At 37.0% G+C, this 15,959-nt stretch overlaps 1 pseudogene; it reads left to right on the top strand.

Annotated features, from left to right (window-relative positions):
• The first annotated feature begins 13,520 nt into the window (after nt 1-13,520).
• LOC143234832 (sex peptide receptor pseudogene) lies at nt 13,521-15,533 on the top strand (annotated as a pseudogene).
• Nucleotides 15,534-15,959: the final 426 nt, after the last annotated feature.

Below are 15,959 nucleotides of genomic sequence, written 5' to 3'. Positions count from 1 at the left end.
TTTATGTCGTGATTCTTCTTTTTTCACCACTAAGGACGACAACATTCATCTTCCTTGCATTTCATCTCTTCAATGGCATTATTTCAGAAACAAAACAGTTTGGCACGGTTTAGCGTTCCATAGCATCTATATGGTAGTTCAGTTCTTTAAACACTTGCCGGTTTTTTGGCAGTTCTTCTTCCACAGGCCTTATGTCTTCAGTCTTCCTTCCACTGGGTTGTAACAATTCACCTTTTTTGCACCTTATCTCTTATTGCTTAGTCAATTCTTCCACTAGGTTTGCTTAACAATTCATCTTCCTTACACTTATCTCTTATATCATGTCAATTCTTCACTACCACTGGGTGCTTAACAATTCACCTTCCTTACACCCTCATCTCTTGTATCTTGGTTCTTCACTTGCTGGGTTGCTTAACAATTCATCTTCCTACACTTCATCTCTTATATCTGGTCAATTTCTTCACTACCACTAGGACTTTTAAACAATTCATCTTCCTTACACTTCATCTCTTGTATATTGTCAGTTCTTCACTGCCACCACTGGGTGTAACAGTTCACCTTTCCTTGCTTCATGTATATGTCTTTTCCAGTTCTTCACTGCCACTGGGTGCTTAACAGTTCATCTTTTTTGCTTCATCTATATCTTGTCAGTTCTTCTACCGCTGGACACCAACAATTCACCTTCCTTACACCTTATCTCTTATGTTGGTCATTTTTCACTACCACTAGGTGCTTAACTCAATTCACCTTCATTCTTCATCTCTTATATCTTGTCAATTCTTCACTTCCACTGGGTGCTTAACAATTCACCTTCCTTACACCTTATCTCTTATAACTGGTCAGTTCTTCATTACCACTAGGTGCCTTAACAATTCACTTTCCTTACACTTCATCTCTTATATCTCGTCAATTCTTCACTTTGGATGTAACAATTCTTCTTTCTTACACTTCATCTCTTATATCCTGCTGTCAATTCTTCACACCACTGGGTACTCAACAAATCACTTTCAACACACCTTCTCTTATAGCTAGTCAATTCTTTACTACCACTAGGTACTTAACAATTCATCTTCCTTACACTTCATCTCTTATATCTTGTCAGTTCTTCACTGCCACTGGGTTACTTACAATTCACCTTTCTTGCCTTATCTCTTGTAGCTAGTCAGTTCTTCACTACCACTGGGTGCTTAAATTCACCTTCCTTACCTTGTCTTATGGCTAGTCAATTCTTCACTACCACTGGGTTCTACTAACAGTTCACTTACCTTACACTTATCTCTTATAGCTAGTCAAGTCTTCACTGCCACTGGGTACTTAACAATTCATCTTCCTACACTTCTATCTCTTATAGGTAGTCCAGTTCTTCACTAGCACTAGGTGCTTAACAATTCACCTTCCTTACACCTTATCTCTTATAGCTAGTCAATTCTTCACTACCACTAGGTTGCTTAAAATTCACTTCCTTTTTACCTTATCTCTTATGGCTAGTCAGTTCTTCACTACACTGGGTGCTTGGTTCACCTTCATACACTTATCTCTTATGGCTGGTTCAGTTCTTCACTACCACTAGGTCCTTACTTTTGCTTCGTCATGTATCTGGTCAGTTCTTCACTGGGTGCTCAATTCATTCCTTACACCTTCTCTTATAGCTAGTCAATTCTTCACTACCACTGGGTGTAACAATTCACCTTCCTTACCTTATCTCTTATATGGCTGGTCAGTTCTTCACTTTCACCACTGGTGCGTAACAGATTCACCTTCCTTGCTTACCTTTCATCCTTATGTCTCGTCCAGTTCTTCAGCTGCCACTGGGTGCTAACAATTCACCTTTTCCTTGCCAGTCTTTCATCACTGTCAGTTCTTCCGCTGGGTGCTTGACAGTTCATCTTCATTATTTTGCATTTGGGTGTAACAGTTCGCATTTCCTTCCTTATCTTGTATTTTAGTGATTCTATTTCCATTGCTTCGGGTGACAATTCACTTTTTTACATGTTTGGTCCAGTTCATAACTTACTTAACAATTCACCACCTTCCTTCCTCTTTCCATATCATGTCAATTCTTCACTACCACTAGGTGCTTAACAATTCATCTTCTACACTTCATCTCTTATATCTTGTCAGTTCTTCACAAGCTGGGTGTAACAATTCACCTTCCTTACTTATCTCTATATGGTAGTCAATTCTTCACTACCACTGGTTGCTTAACAATTCATCTTACACTGGCTTCTTATATCGTGTCAGTTCTTCACTGCCACTGGGTGCTTAACGTTCACCTTCCTTACACCTCATCTCTTATATCTTGTCAGTTCTTCACTTTTACTGGGTGCTTGACAATTCACCTTCCTTACTTCGTCTCTTGTATCTTGTCAGTTCTTCACTACCACAGATGCTTAACAGTTCATCTTTCCTTGCTTCATCTTCTTTATATCTTGTCAGTTCTTTCACTTCCACTCAGTTGTAACAATTCATCTTTTCCTTACACTTGTATCTCTTATATGGAGTCGATTCTTCACTTTGCCACTGGGTGTAACAGTTCACCTTTTCATGCACACTTCCTCTATTTATGGGTCAGTTCTTCACTACCACTGGTACATCATTTCACCTTCTCACCTTATCTTGTGGCTCCAATGATTCTTCATTACCACTGATTTGCATTGACAATTCACCTTTTCCTTGCTTCATCCTTTATGGCTGGTCAGTTCTTCACTACCATGGGTGTAACAATTCACCTTCCTTGCACTGGGTTTTTTTTGTAATCATGTCATTCTTCACTACCACTAGGTACTTAACAAGTTCATCTTCCTTACACTTCCACTCTTATTTCCTATCTTGTCAATTCTTCACTTCCCACTGGTGCTTAACAATTCTTCCTCTTGCACTTGTATCTCTTATGGCCTAGTCAGATTCTTCACTACCACTGGGTGCTTAATTCATCTTTCTTACACTTCATCTCTTTATATCGTAAACAGTTCTTCACACCACTAGGTGCCAACAGATTCACCTTCCACTTTCATCTCTTGGCTGTATCTTGTCAATTCTTCTTTGCCACATGGTTGTTACAGTTCATCTTTCTTAACTTCATCTCTTATATCTGGTCAGTTCAACTGCCACTGGGTGTAACAATTCATCTTCCTTACTCATATATAGCGTAGTGGTCCATTCTTTGCCACTAGGTGTAATAGTTCACCTTCCTTACACTTGCTCTCTTTATACTAGTCAGTTCTTCCTAGCACTGGGTTGTAACAGTTCACCTTCCTTGCACTTGTACTCTTATCGCTGGTCAGTTCATTGCACTAGCACTAGGTTACTTGATCAATTCACCACCTTCTTTACTCTCTTATCTCTTAATAGCTTCAGTCAATTTTCCATCAGATCTAGGTACTTAACAATTCCGCACCTTCCTTACACCTTACATCTCTTATATGGCCTAGTCAATTCTTCCACTACCACTCATAGGTTACTAACAATTCATCTCTCCTTACACTTCATCTTCTTATGCCTCATGTCAATTCTTGGCTCAGGTAGTTTTAAAAGGTTAATTTCTTTCTGCTAAAGATCAGGAAAATTTTCAAAATAAAAAAAACAACAGAAGAACTCTCGAAGTTAACACTTTTTGCCTCTGACACGAGAATTGACTAGAGAAAAAGGTCAAGATATATCCTGACGGAACACCCAGATAGTGGACACTGGGATCCTGACGTAATACGCAGATAATGGATTTTAACGTTGTATCGACGACCTGTATAAATTATATTGCATTAATTATTATATACGTTAATGAAGCTAGGAATCGTGCTACAACAGATGTAAGTTAGGAATGATTATATACGTTAATAAATTTTTACCGGTTAACCCTAATTAAACACTCCACTAAAAAAACACCTGCTGACAAATAACTGTTCACACGACAAAATTAACACTAGTCTGGCCTACTGAGTGACAGCACATATCACACAATGGTGTATAGACTGGTTTGGCCTGATCAGTCACAGTAGTACATATCACACACTGGTGTTTAGAATGGTCTGGCCTGTTTAGTCACAGCACGTGAAATCGATATCGGTATTTAATTTGCATATATTGAAACCATTTTTATTGTCAATTAAATCTCCACAAAGTTTCAAATCTAAGCCTTGTAGCCAATAGGGATCTTTGTGGACATTACTGATTGGTGGTTAGGCTATTGACTAATTAATAAGGAACTGAAACATGAAAAGTTTAAGCGTTGGATATATATATATATTCTTAAGGTAAGTTTGACTTATAAGCACTAATATTGTAAGGCTTGAAATCACCACGCTCAACTTGAATCGTTCCTTTGAATACAACTGAATAATTGTTTATCTGAATTAATATCATTAATCGTACCTAGACATAGTGTACATTAGCTATTTTCTTACGCTAATACTTATTATTAGCTTTCTAAAATTGTAGAAACGATCACTTGTGATCACCTGATAATTGTGAGTCATAGAAGCAGCGAATTGTAAGATCATACGTAACATTTAACTGTTTTCATACACGAATAAAACACCATCTATATATGACAGCGAGATATTAATCAATCTGAACGAACGAAGTCCCAATTTTCTTGGTTTTGTACATTTAAAATATCTTAGAAACTGTGGATATTTAGGACCAGTATTGTTACAGTTTGTTTTACTATCCATTTCAAAACTAAAATTCACTTTTTTAAATTTTGTGTTTTTCTTTTCTGATACACAATTAGAATGAGAGTTCGGTGTAACATAACGGCTAGGTTACCCACTGTGGATCTGGCTTAGACTGAGAGTTCGGTGTAACATAGCGATTAGGTTACCCACTGTGGATCTGGCTTCCAAGGTTTGATCCCGCATTGTCGAAGTAATGTCTATTATAGACGCAGTAGTCAAGTCCTTCTACATGATTGGAGCAGATTAATAGTTGGAGTTAATTGCTATTGGCTAGGTAACTTTAACCTACAATAGTTTATCACTTTAAAATTTGGAACGGATAGTGCAGGTGGTCCAATTGGAATAATAATTACTTATTTAACTGAATATTAACAAGGAAAAGCGTATTTTTATTTGATCAATTATTATACTTTTACTCGTATAGATACATGCACCTTTTTTACATGCACCTGCTAAATGCTCTTTTGTAAGTTACATAATTATTGTTAATAAAAACGACACATTTATTAACTTTACGTGACTTAATGCGAAGAAACTTCATTAGCGAACGTGCTTTCCAACCAACTGGAAGAAGGCAAAGCATACGTTGTTTATAGACATAATGATGTCCGTACCTTCTTTCATTTTACGGTACTCACGACTACGCACGGTGTTTGACGGTGTTGTCATAGCAACATAAGTTCCGGCATCGATATTGTTGCATAGCAACGTTCCACGTTCGCTGTTTTCTGAGTTGGATCTATTCTATTTTGTCAAATTTAAGCGGAGCTGAAATTAATCAAATGAGAAACCAATCATGTGTTTGATAAATGCAGTATCTACTTTTAAACCCTAAAATAACAACAATGAAATACAAGAACATTTAACCATATAAATGTTATTTGTATGATCAAGACATGCAGGTTCATCGTTTCTTGTTTTATTAACTCTTCGTGCAAAGCCAAGTCGTTTTTTTTTCTAATTTTGTTTGTTAACGTAAAGCTACAAAAACACTATTTGCGCTTTATCCATCGTAGGGAATCCAACCTTAGACATTAGCGTTGTGTCACCGAAGGAAAACACTTTGAAAACACAGTAAAAATTCTCATCTGTTCAAGTTTATAACTTAATGATTGCATTCAGAGATCCAGGTTCCAGCATAGCCTAGTGACTGGGGTACTCGAATCGCAAACTACGGGTCTTGGGGACTTTACAATGTATTATCGACTATTTGCTACAAAAGCCGGTATGGCCAGGTGGTTAAGGCACTCGACTCGTAATCCGAGGGTCGCGGGTTCGAATCCTTGTTACATCAAACATGCTTGCCCTTTTAGCTGTGGGGACTTTATAATGTGACGTTCAATTCCACTATTCGTTGGTAAAAGAGTAGCCCAAGAGTTAGCGGTAGGTGGTGATGACTAGCTGCCTTCCCTCTAGTCTTACACTACTAAATTAGAGACGGCTAGCACAGATAGCCCTCGAGTAGCTTTGAGCGAAATTCAAAAACAAACAAACAATAAATAAACATGGACCAGATTTCATGGAGCAACATCACAATGGCTTGTGAATTGCAATCCAAAATAAAAATAGATTACATCAAATACAGAAAAACATAAGTGCTGGTTACGCTACTGTATTAACATAATTTATCAAGAATATAAATATTGGTTACATTACTATATTAATATCATTTACCAAGTAGACACCAACACCAATCACTAAAGCTGTTGGTAGTTCTCACGTTTGTACACGTATAATTGGAATCAGATAGTTTGAAAGCAAGTAGCCTTATTAATATTTACAATGTGGTAACCATAACTACAAAAGAGTATCTTCTGGGCTGAGCCATACCTGGATGGTTATCATGGATAAGAAGACGCACGATTTTCGTAATAGTTTGAAATTAATGTAATTTTCGTTAATCCCTTTTGAATCAAGTTTTCACATTATTTCTGATGTATAATTGAAAATTTAATAATTTCAAAGTATATAACCTATTAGTTAGAGCGATCGACCTGTAGTCTGCGGGTCGTGGGTTCGAATCTCCGTCACACTGAAAATGCTCGTCCTTTCAACGGTTGGGACGTTACAAAGTAATGTTAAATCTCAGTATTCGATGGTAACATTGCAGTCGAAGAATTTGCGGCGGGTTGTGTTAACTAGCTGTCTTCCCTCTAGGCTATCACTGCTAAATTATGGACGCTAGCGCAGATAATCTTCTTGAAGCTTTGCGCGAAATTCAAAACAAACCAAACCAATTAAGACTGTTTTGCGTAAACAGCTTTGGACGGTTTACCAATAATCTTACTCTCTCTGTCATTGAGTTCAACTCCCTCAGGAGCTCTGCAGTAAATGTGAGGGTATCGGGTTTCGATACCTGCGGTAGGAAGTGCATAGACAGCGTATTGTGTAGTTTTGTAATGAACAACAAATAAAGATACTGACTATACCTGAAGTGATCTATCAAGGAACGCAGTGGAAGTACAGGAAATCTCATGACTTTGATGTTTCGTTCAGTCTACCACAACAAGGCTGCTTATTTTATCATGATTGGCTGTTCGGGTGAAAGACGCAATTAAGGATAAAATAGGCTTAGCTATAATTTCCGTAACGCTTACATTTATTCGTGAGGACGAGACTGTGATATTATATATGTATGTTATTTTTAACTAAATTATTTACATATACACATCTTTCTTATGTTTCTTTTACTCTACTTTGTCACCCTCTTTTCCTTCCAAATAAATTTAAATCAATTATACATTGTTATTTGTGGAATATTAAGGTCATGTATTATAATCCTCACGTAAGGTTGTATTGAGAAATGACAGTTTGATCAATCTTTCTTGTTCATCTTAACTTTCTCTCTAATGAATTTCTCTCGCCCCAAGTTCACTTGAACTTTATCAGACTTAATACACCCGGAACTTGAGATTAAATAAAGATTCTTCTTGGCATCATTACATAGGAGGTTCGCATGTTTTGTACTTGAAGACTAGTAGAAGGAAATAACGTTTTCAGGACATCAGTGATTTTCAGACACTTCTACTTTTGGTTAGTAGAGGGAAATAACGTTTTCAGGACATCAGTGGTTTTCAAACACTTCTACTTCTTGGTTAGTAGAAGGAAATAATGTTTTCAGGACATCAGTGGTTTTCAGACACTTACTACTTAGTTAGTTAGAAGGAAATAACGTTTTCAGGACATCAGTGGTTTTCAGACACTTCTACTTCTTAGTTAGTAGAAGGAAATAACGTTTTCAGAACATCAGTGGTTTTCAGACACTTCTACTTCTTGGTTAGTAGAAGAAAATAACGTTTTCAGGACATCAGTGGTTTTCAGACACTTCTACTTCTTAGTTAGTAGAAGGAAATAACGTTTTCAGGACATCAGTGGTTTTCAGACACTTCTACTTCTTGGTTAGTAGAAGGAAATAACGTTTTCAGGACATCAGTGGTTTTCAGACACTTCTACTTCTTGGTTAGTAAAAGGAAATAACGTTTTCAGGACATCAGTGGTTTTTCAGACACTTCTACTTTTTGGTTAGTAGAAGGAAATAACGTTTTCAGGACATCAGTGGTTTTCAGACACTTCTACTTCTTGGTTAGTAGAAGGAAATAACGTTTTCAGGACATCAGTGGTTTTCAGACACTTCTACTTCTTGGTTAGTAGAAGGAAATAACGTTTTCAGGACATCAGTGGTTTTCAGACACTTCTACTTCTTGGTTAGTAGAAGGAAATAACGTTTTCAGGACATCAGTGGTTTCAAACACTTCTACTTCTTGGTTAGTAGAAGGAAATAACGTTTTCAGGACATCAGTGGTTTTCAGACACTCCTACTTCTTGGTTAGTAGAAGGAAATAACGTTTTCAGGACATCAGTGGTTTTCAGACACTTCTACTTCTTGGTTAGTAGAAGCAACTTTTTTTACGGTTAATGAAAACAGTCCAAAAAGTAGATTTACGGTATGTCTGTAGAGACACGCACCTCAAACCCAAAGCTACCTAATAGGCTATTTGAGTTCTGCCCACTACAAGTATCGAAACCAGAATTTAACATTATCAACTTCCAGACTTGCGCTTAACCACTGGGGATGGGAGAATAACTTACATGAAAATATGAAGATTTGACCTCAAATATCACAAAATATTTTATGAAACGTTTTCCGGGCACATTTCCAGATTCGGCTGAGCTGGAAGAAAGTCAGTTACAGTAATAAATATTGGTCTTTGTAAAAATCCTGAATGTTACGAACCATCTCTAAGCATACACGTGTATTACAGTTGAAAGTGGATGGAGTTTCTTTATAATTGTGCCAATAGAATGCGCGAGCTATAAAACAGGCCTTAAGCAATTATCTTAGATGGATTTCTGTAGTGACTTATCGATCGAATTATTAAGGCCAGAGGACCAAGAACTTAATGAATGTATCATATATAATTTATATTTTTAATACTGGCAGCCAAGAAGATGTGAGAAATGTTAATTTATCTGTTCTGTTGTTTCTAGGATGTTTAGTTTCACTAAATCTTAATTTATCTATTCTGTTGTTTCTATGGTGTGTAATTTCACTAAATCTTAATTTACCTGTTCTCTTGTTTCTAGGATGCTTAGTTTCACTAAATCTTAATTTATCTGTTCTGTTGTTTCTAGGGTGCTTAGTTTCACTAAATCTTAATTTATCTGTTCTGTTGTTTCTAGGATGTTTCGTTTCACTAAATTTTAATTTATCTGTTCTGTTGTTTCTAGGATGTTTCGTTTCACTAAATCTTAATTTATCTGTTCTGTTGTTTCTAGGATGTTTAGTTTCACTAAATCTTAATTTATCTGTTCTGTTATTTCTAGGATGCTTAGTTTAACTAAATCTTAATTTATCTGTTCTGTTGTTTCTAGGATGTTTAATTTAACTAAATCTTAATTTATCTGTTCTCTTGTTTCTAGGATGCTTAGTTTCACTAAATCTTAATTTATCTGTTCTCTTGTTTCTAGGGTGCTTAGTTTCACTAAATCTTAATTTATCTGTTCTGTTGTTTCTAGGATGTTTCGTTTCACTAAATCTTAATTTATCTGTTCTGTTGTTTCTAGGATGTTTCGTTTCACTAAATCTTAATTTATCTGTTCTGTTGTTTCTAGGATGTTTCGTTTCACTAAATTTTAATTTATCTATTCTGTTGTTTCTAGGGTGTGTAATTTCACTAAATCTTACTTTACCTGTTCTCTTGTTTCTAGGATGCTTAGTTTCACTAAATCTTAATTTATCTGTTCTGTTGTTTCTAGGATGCTTAGTTTCACTAAATCTTAATTTATATCTTCTGTTGTTTCTAGGATGTTTAGTTTAACTAAATCTTAATTTATCTGTTCTGTTGTTTATAGGATGTTTAGTTTCACTAATATTTAGGAAACTTTCATTAAAAATAACAAAAAGAAGAACATTGGATTAAATCTATTAATAAAATTGGGTTCAAATGAATGTTAATGATACAAAATTGCGTGACTAGAAATCAACAAGAACTAACCAGTAACTCATACTGTTGGTGTGTTTCTAGAGTTATATCAACAAGAACTAATTACTAACTGATACTGTTGGTGTGTTTCTAGAGTTATATCAACAGAAATAATTACTAACTGATACTGTTGGTGTGTTCGTGGAGTGATATTAACAAGGACCAACTACTAACTGATATTGTTGGTGTGTTCGTGGAGTGATATTAACAAGGACCAACTACTAACTGATACTGTTGGTGTATTCGTGGGTGATATTAACAAGGATCAACTAGTAACTGATACTGTTGGTGTGTTCGTGGAGTGATATTAACAAGGACCAACTACTAACTGATATTGTTGGTGTGTTCTTGGGTGATATTAACAAGAACTAACTACTAACTGATATTGTTGGTGTGTTCTTGGAGTGATATTAACAAGAACTAACTACTAACTGATATTATTGGTGTGTTCGTGGAGTGATATTAACAAGTACCAACTACTAACTGTTACTGTTGGTGTGTTCTTGGATTGATATCAACAAGAACCAACTACTAACTGATAATGTTGGTGTGTTCGTGGAGTGATATTAACAAGGACCAACTACTAACTGATATTGTTGGTGTGTTCGTGGAGTGATATCAACAAGGACCAACTACTAACTGATATTGTTGGTGTGTTCGTGGAGTGATAACAAGGACCAACTACTAACTGATACTGTTGGTGTGTTCGTGGAGTGATATTAACAAGGACCAACTACTAACTGATATTGTTGGTGTTTGTGGATTGATATAACAAGGACCAACTACTAACTGATATTTTTGGTGTGTTTGTTGATTGATATTATCAAGGACCAACTACTAACTGATATTGTTGGTGTGTTCTTGGATTGATATCAACAAGAACTAACTACTAACTGATACTGTTGGTGTGTTTGTGGATTGCTATCAACAAGAACCAAGTACCAACTGATACTGTTGGTGTGTTTTGGATTGATATCAACAAGAACTAACTGCTAACTGATACTGTTGGTGTGTTCGTGGAGTGATATCAACAAGAACCAGCTACTAACTGGGATACTGTTGGTGTGTTCGTGAGTGATATTAACAAGGACCAACTACCAACTGATATTGTTGGTGTGTTCGTGGAGTGATATTAACAAGGACCAACTACTAACTGATACTGTTGGTGTGTTCGTGGAGTGATATTAACAAGGACCAACTACTAACTGATATTGTTGGTGTGTTTGTGGATTGATATTAACAAGGACCAACTACTAACTGATATTTTTGGTGTGTTTGTTGATTGATATTATCAAGGACCAACTACTAACTGATATTGTTGGTGTGTTCTTGGTTGATATCAACAAGAACTAAATACTAACTGATAACTATCAACAAGAACCAACTACTAACTGAAGAACTGATATTGTTGGTGTGTTCGTGGATTGATATCAACAAACTACTGTTGGTGTGTTTGTGGATTGCTATCAACAAGAACCAACTAACTGATACTGTTGGTGTGTTTGTGGAGTGCTATTAACAAGGACCAACTACTAACTGATATTGTTGGTGTGTTCTTGGATTGATATCAACAAGAACCAACTACTAACTGATACTGTTGGTGTGTTCGTGGAGTGATATTAACAAGGACCAACTACTAACTGATATTGTTGGTGTGTTTCGTTGGTATGTTCGTGGGTGATATCAACAAGAACCAACTACTAACTGATACTGTTGGTGTGTTCGTGGAGTGATATCAACAAGGACCAACTACTAACTGATACTGTTGGTGTGTTCGTGGAGTGATATTAACAAGGACCAACTACCAACTGATATTGTTGGTGTGTTCGTGGAGTGATATTAACAAGGACCAACTACTAACTGATACTGTTGGTGTGTTCTTGGATTGATATCAACAAGAACTAACTACTAATTGATACTGTTGGTGTGTTTGTGGAGTGATATTAACAAGGACCAACTACTAACCGATATTGTTGGTGTGTTCGTGGATTGCTATCAACAAGGACCAACTACTAACTGATACTGTTGGTGTGTTCGTGGAGTGATATTACCAAGGACCAACTACTAACTGATACTGTTGGTGTGTTCGTGGAGTGATATTAACAAGGACCAATTACCAACTGATATTGTTGGTGTGTTCGTGGAGTGATACTAACAAGGACTAACTACTAACTGATACTGTTGGTGTGTTCTTGGATTGATATCAACAAGAACTAACTACTAATTGATACTGTTGGTGTGTTTGTGGAGTGATATTAACAAGGACCAACTACTAACCGATATTGTTGGTGTGTTCGTGGAGTGATATCAACAAGGACCAACTACTAACTGATATTGTTGGTGTGTTCGTGGAGTGATATTAACAAGGACCAACTACTAACTGATACTGTTGGTGTGTTCGTGGAGTGATATTAACAAGGACCAACTACTAACTGATATTTTTGGTGTGTTTGTTGATTGATATTAACAAGGACCAACTACTAACTGATATTGTTGGTGTGTTTCTGGATTGATATTAACAAGACCAACTACTAACTGATATTGTTGGTGTGTTCTTGGATTGATATCAACAAGAACTAACTACTAACTGATACTGTTGGTGTGTTTGTGGATTGCTATCAACAAGAACTAACTACTAGCCGATACTGTTGGTGTGTTCGTGGAGTGATATCAACAAGAACTAGCTACTAACTGATACTGTTGGTGTGTTCGTGGAGTGATATTAACAAGGACCAACTACCAACTGATATTGTTGGTGTGTTCGTGGAGTGATATTAACAAGGACTAACTACCAACTGATATTGTTGGTGTGTTCGTGGAGTGATATTAACAAGGACTAACTACTAACTGATACTGGTTGTGTGTTTGTGGACTACTTCTCGTTATTTTATCAATGTTATTAGGAAAGATGTTCGTTCCTATCTGACCGTATTTTAAGAAACAAACTTTAAGAATCAAATACTTCACAAAAAAATTATAAAAAATATGATTTCTTCTACATAGCAACTATGGATGTGTTTAATAAAGTGTGTTTAATAGAGATTAAATGTACTGTTGTTGATGGAAAGTTAGCTTTGACGTTTACAATCATCATTTGTATTGTTAAACAGAAGTTAATTTTGTAACATTAAAAGAAAGCGGGAAACAGCATTTGTGAGAATAATTTTTATAGGGGTTGTAATTCATAATTCATTCTGTATAATTATGATAAACTCAAAAGTGAGTTACATATTTAATTATTATAACATGTACAGTTCTTGTATCTAAGTGGTCTTGGTTTTCTTTTCAGGTGTCCAGTACAGCTAGAAAAACTCACCCCTAACCTGACTGACGTGATAATCTTTTATCAGTATTTTGTTTTTATACATTCAGCCAATCACAACTGATTTTTGGATATGAAGTGCGTGCTCTCGTGAACTTCATGAACCAGGTGCATTTTAGCGAGATAACAACTGCAGAATATCATTAGGCTGTTATTTGTAAATGAACATTATGAATTACACTTCAGACACAGTGACCACATTGATAACGTTTCTCTATGAAACGAACACAACAAACGAAACCGACCCGCATCCTTACATACCCAGGTCATCAGAAATAAGGGCCTTGTTGAACGTTACCAGGGACGTTCCCTTTAAATATGCAATGCCATTGTTTGGATACATTATGCCTTTCCTACTTCTCGTAACAATTGTAGCCAACACTCTCATTGTGGTAGTTCTGGCTCAACGACACATGCGCACTCCGACGAACTTGGTCCTCCTAGCTATGGCCATTTCAGACTTATTAACGCTGTTGTTTCCGGCTCCATGGTATTTCTACATGTACACACTTGGTAACTACAATAATGTATTGTTTCCAATTCCAGCTTGCTATTGCTACCATTACATGTATGAAGTGATACCTGCTTTCTTTCACACTGCTTCCATCTGGCTCACTCTGGTCCTTGCTGTCCAACGCTACATCTACGTGTGTCATCCGACAGTTGCCAGCACGTGGTGCACTGTCCCACGTGTTGTAAGGGCTATGGTTTCCGTGTACCTCGTAGCTTTCTTCCACCAGTCCACCAGGATATTTGACCGGGTGTTTCTGCAAGTACAGTTCAGGTGGAACAATGAAATCTACTTTGGCTGTGTGTTTGAAACAGCGAGTTGGGTAAAGGATGTTATAAACGAAAACGTTTACTTCACGTACTATTACGTTTTCCGTATATTGTTCGTCCATATTGGTCCTTGTACTGCTCTAGTTGTGATGAACTTCCTTCTCTTCCGAGCTATGAAGGAAGCCCAGATTAAACGAGACAGGCTATTCAAGGAAAACCGTAAGAGCGAGTGTAAGAAACTACGAGACAGTAACTGTACCACTCTCATGTTAATCGTCGTCGTCACAGTTTTCCTAGCTGTCGAGATCCCCCTGGCGGTGACAACTCTGCTCCACGTGATGCAGAATGCTCTCGAGCTCCAGATCGCTGATTACAATGACTTAAACGCCACCATTCTGTTCACAAACTTTTCATAATGCTCAGTTATCCTTTCAACTTTGCAATTTACTGTGGCATGAGTCGACAATTTCGAGAGACGTTTAAAGACCTGTTCGTAATGGGTAACCTCATAAGCAGGCGTGAAAGTTCTTCGAGATATAGCCCCGTTAACGGACCACCCAAAAATTCAGCTCACGAGACTGTTCTATAAAAAATAAGAGACGAATGGTAAAATAAGTAAGTGACTAAATAAAGCTGGTTAATGACACAAGTTCGTCAACACCTCAAATATTTTATTTATTCTTGTTGTTTCCGTCATGAAATCTTAAGAACTGACAAAAAGAGTGGTTTCAATTTACTGTCTTTCAAAATATGTAGTGGACACTAAAGATATTTAAGTATTTTGATGAAACAGTTAGAGAAAAGCGACCTTTAACCTCCAGAAAATTATAAAAGATCTGTGTAAAATTCTTTATCTGGAATTACATTTGGAGAGATCAGGGAAGTGGCTTTTGTAATGTATGGGTAAGATTATTAGACATTACTCTTTGGTAGATTCTCCAAGTTCCAATGTGAAACTTCCCTCCAGTGGATGGTAAGCTTACAATAAATCCTGGGGCTCATTAATGTAAGCTGACTTCACCATGAGGGACTCTTGGAACACCGGATAAGTACTGGGGCTCATTAATGTGAGATGACTTCACTACGAGGGACTGACTGGAACACCGGATAAGTACTGGGGCTCATTAATGTGAGATGACTTCACTACGAGGGACTGACTGTTGGAACACCGGATAAGTACTGGGGCTCATTAATGTGAGATGACTTCACTACGAGGGACTGACTGTTGGAACACCGGATAAGTACTGGGGCTCATTAATGTGAGATGACTTCACTACGAGGACTGACTGTTGGAACACCGGATAAGTACTGGGGCTCATTAATGTGAGATGACTTCACTACGAGGGACTGACTGTTGGAACACCGGATAAGTACTGGGGCTCATTAATGTGAGATGACTTCACTACGAGGGACTGACTGTTGGAACACCAGAATAAATCCTGGAGCTCATTCATTTGAGCTGACTTCACCACAAGAGACTGTTCGAACACCATGATAAATCTTGGGGCTCATTAATGTGAGCTAACTTTGCCACGAGGGACTCTTAGAACACCAAAATAAATCCTGGGATTCGTTAATGTTAGCTAATTTCACCAAAGGGACCTTTGTAGCACCAGAATAAATCCTGGGGCTCATTGATGTAAGCTAACCTCACTACGAGGGACTGACTGTTGGGACATCAGAATAAATCCTGGGGCTCAT

The sequence above is a fragment of the Tachypleus tridentatus genome, chromosome 12 (genome assembly GCF_004210375.1).
Source record: "Tachypleus tridentatus isolate NWPU-2018 chromosome 12, ASM421037v1, whole genome shotgun sequence".
NCBI lineage: Eukaryota > Metazoa > Arthropoda > Merostomata > Xiphosura > Limulidae > Tachypleus > Tachypleus tridentatus.
Note: the sequence above shows the minus strand (reverse complement) of the source record. Positions and strands in the feature narration are given on the sequence as shown.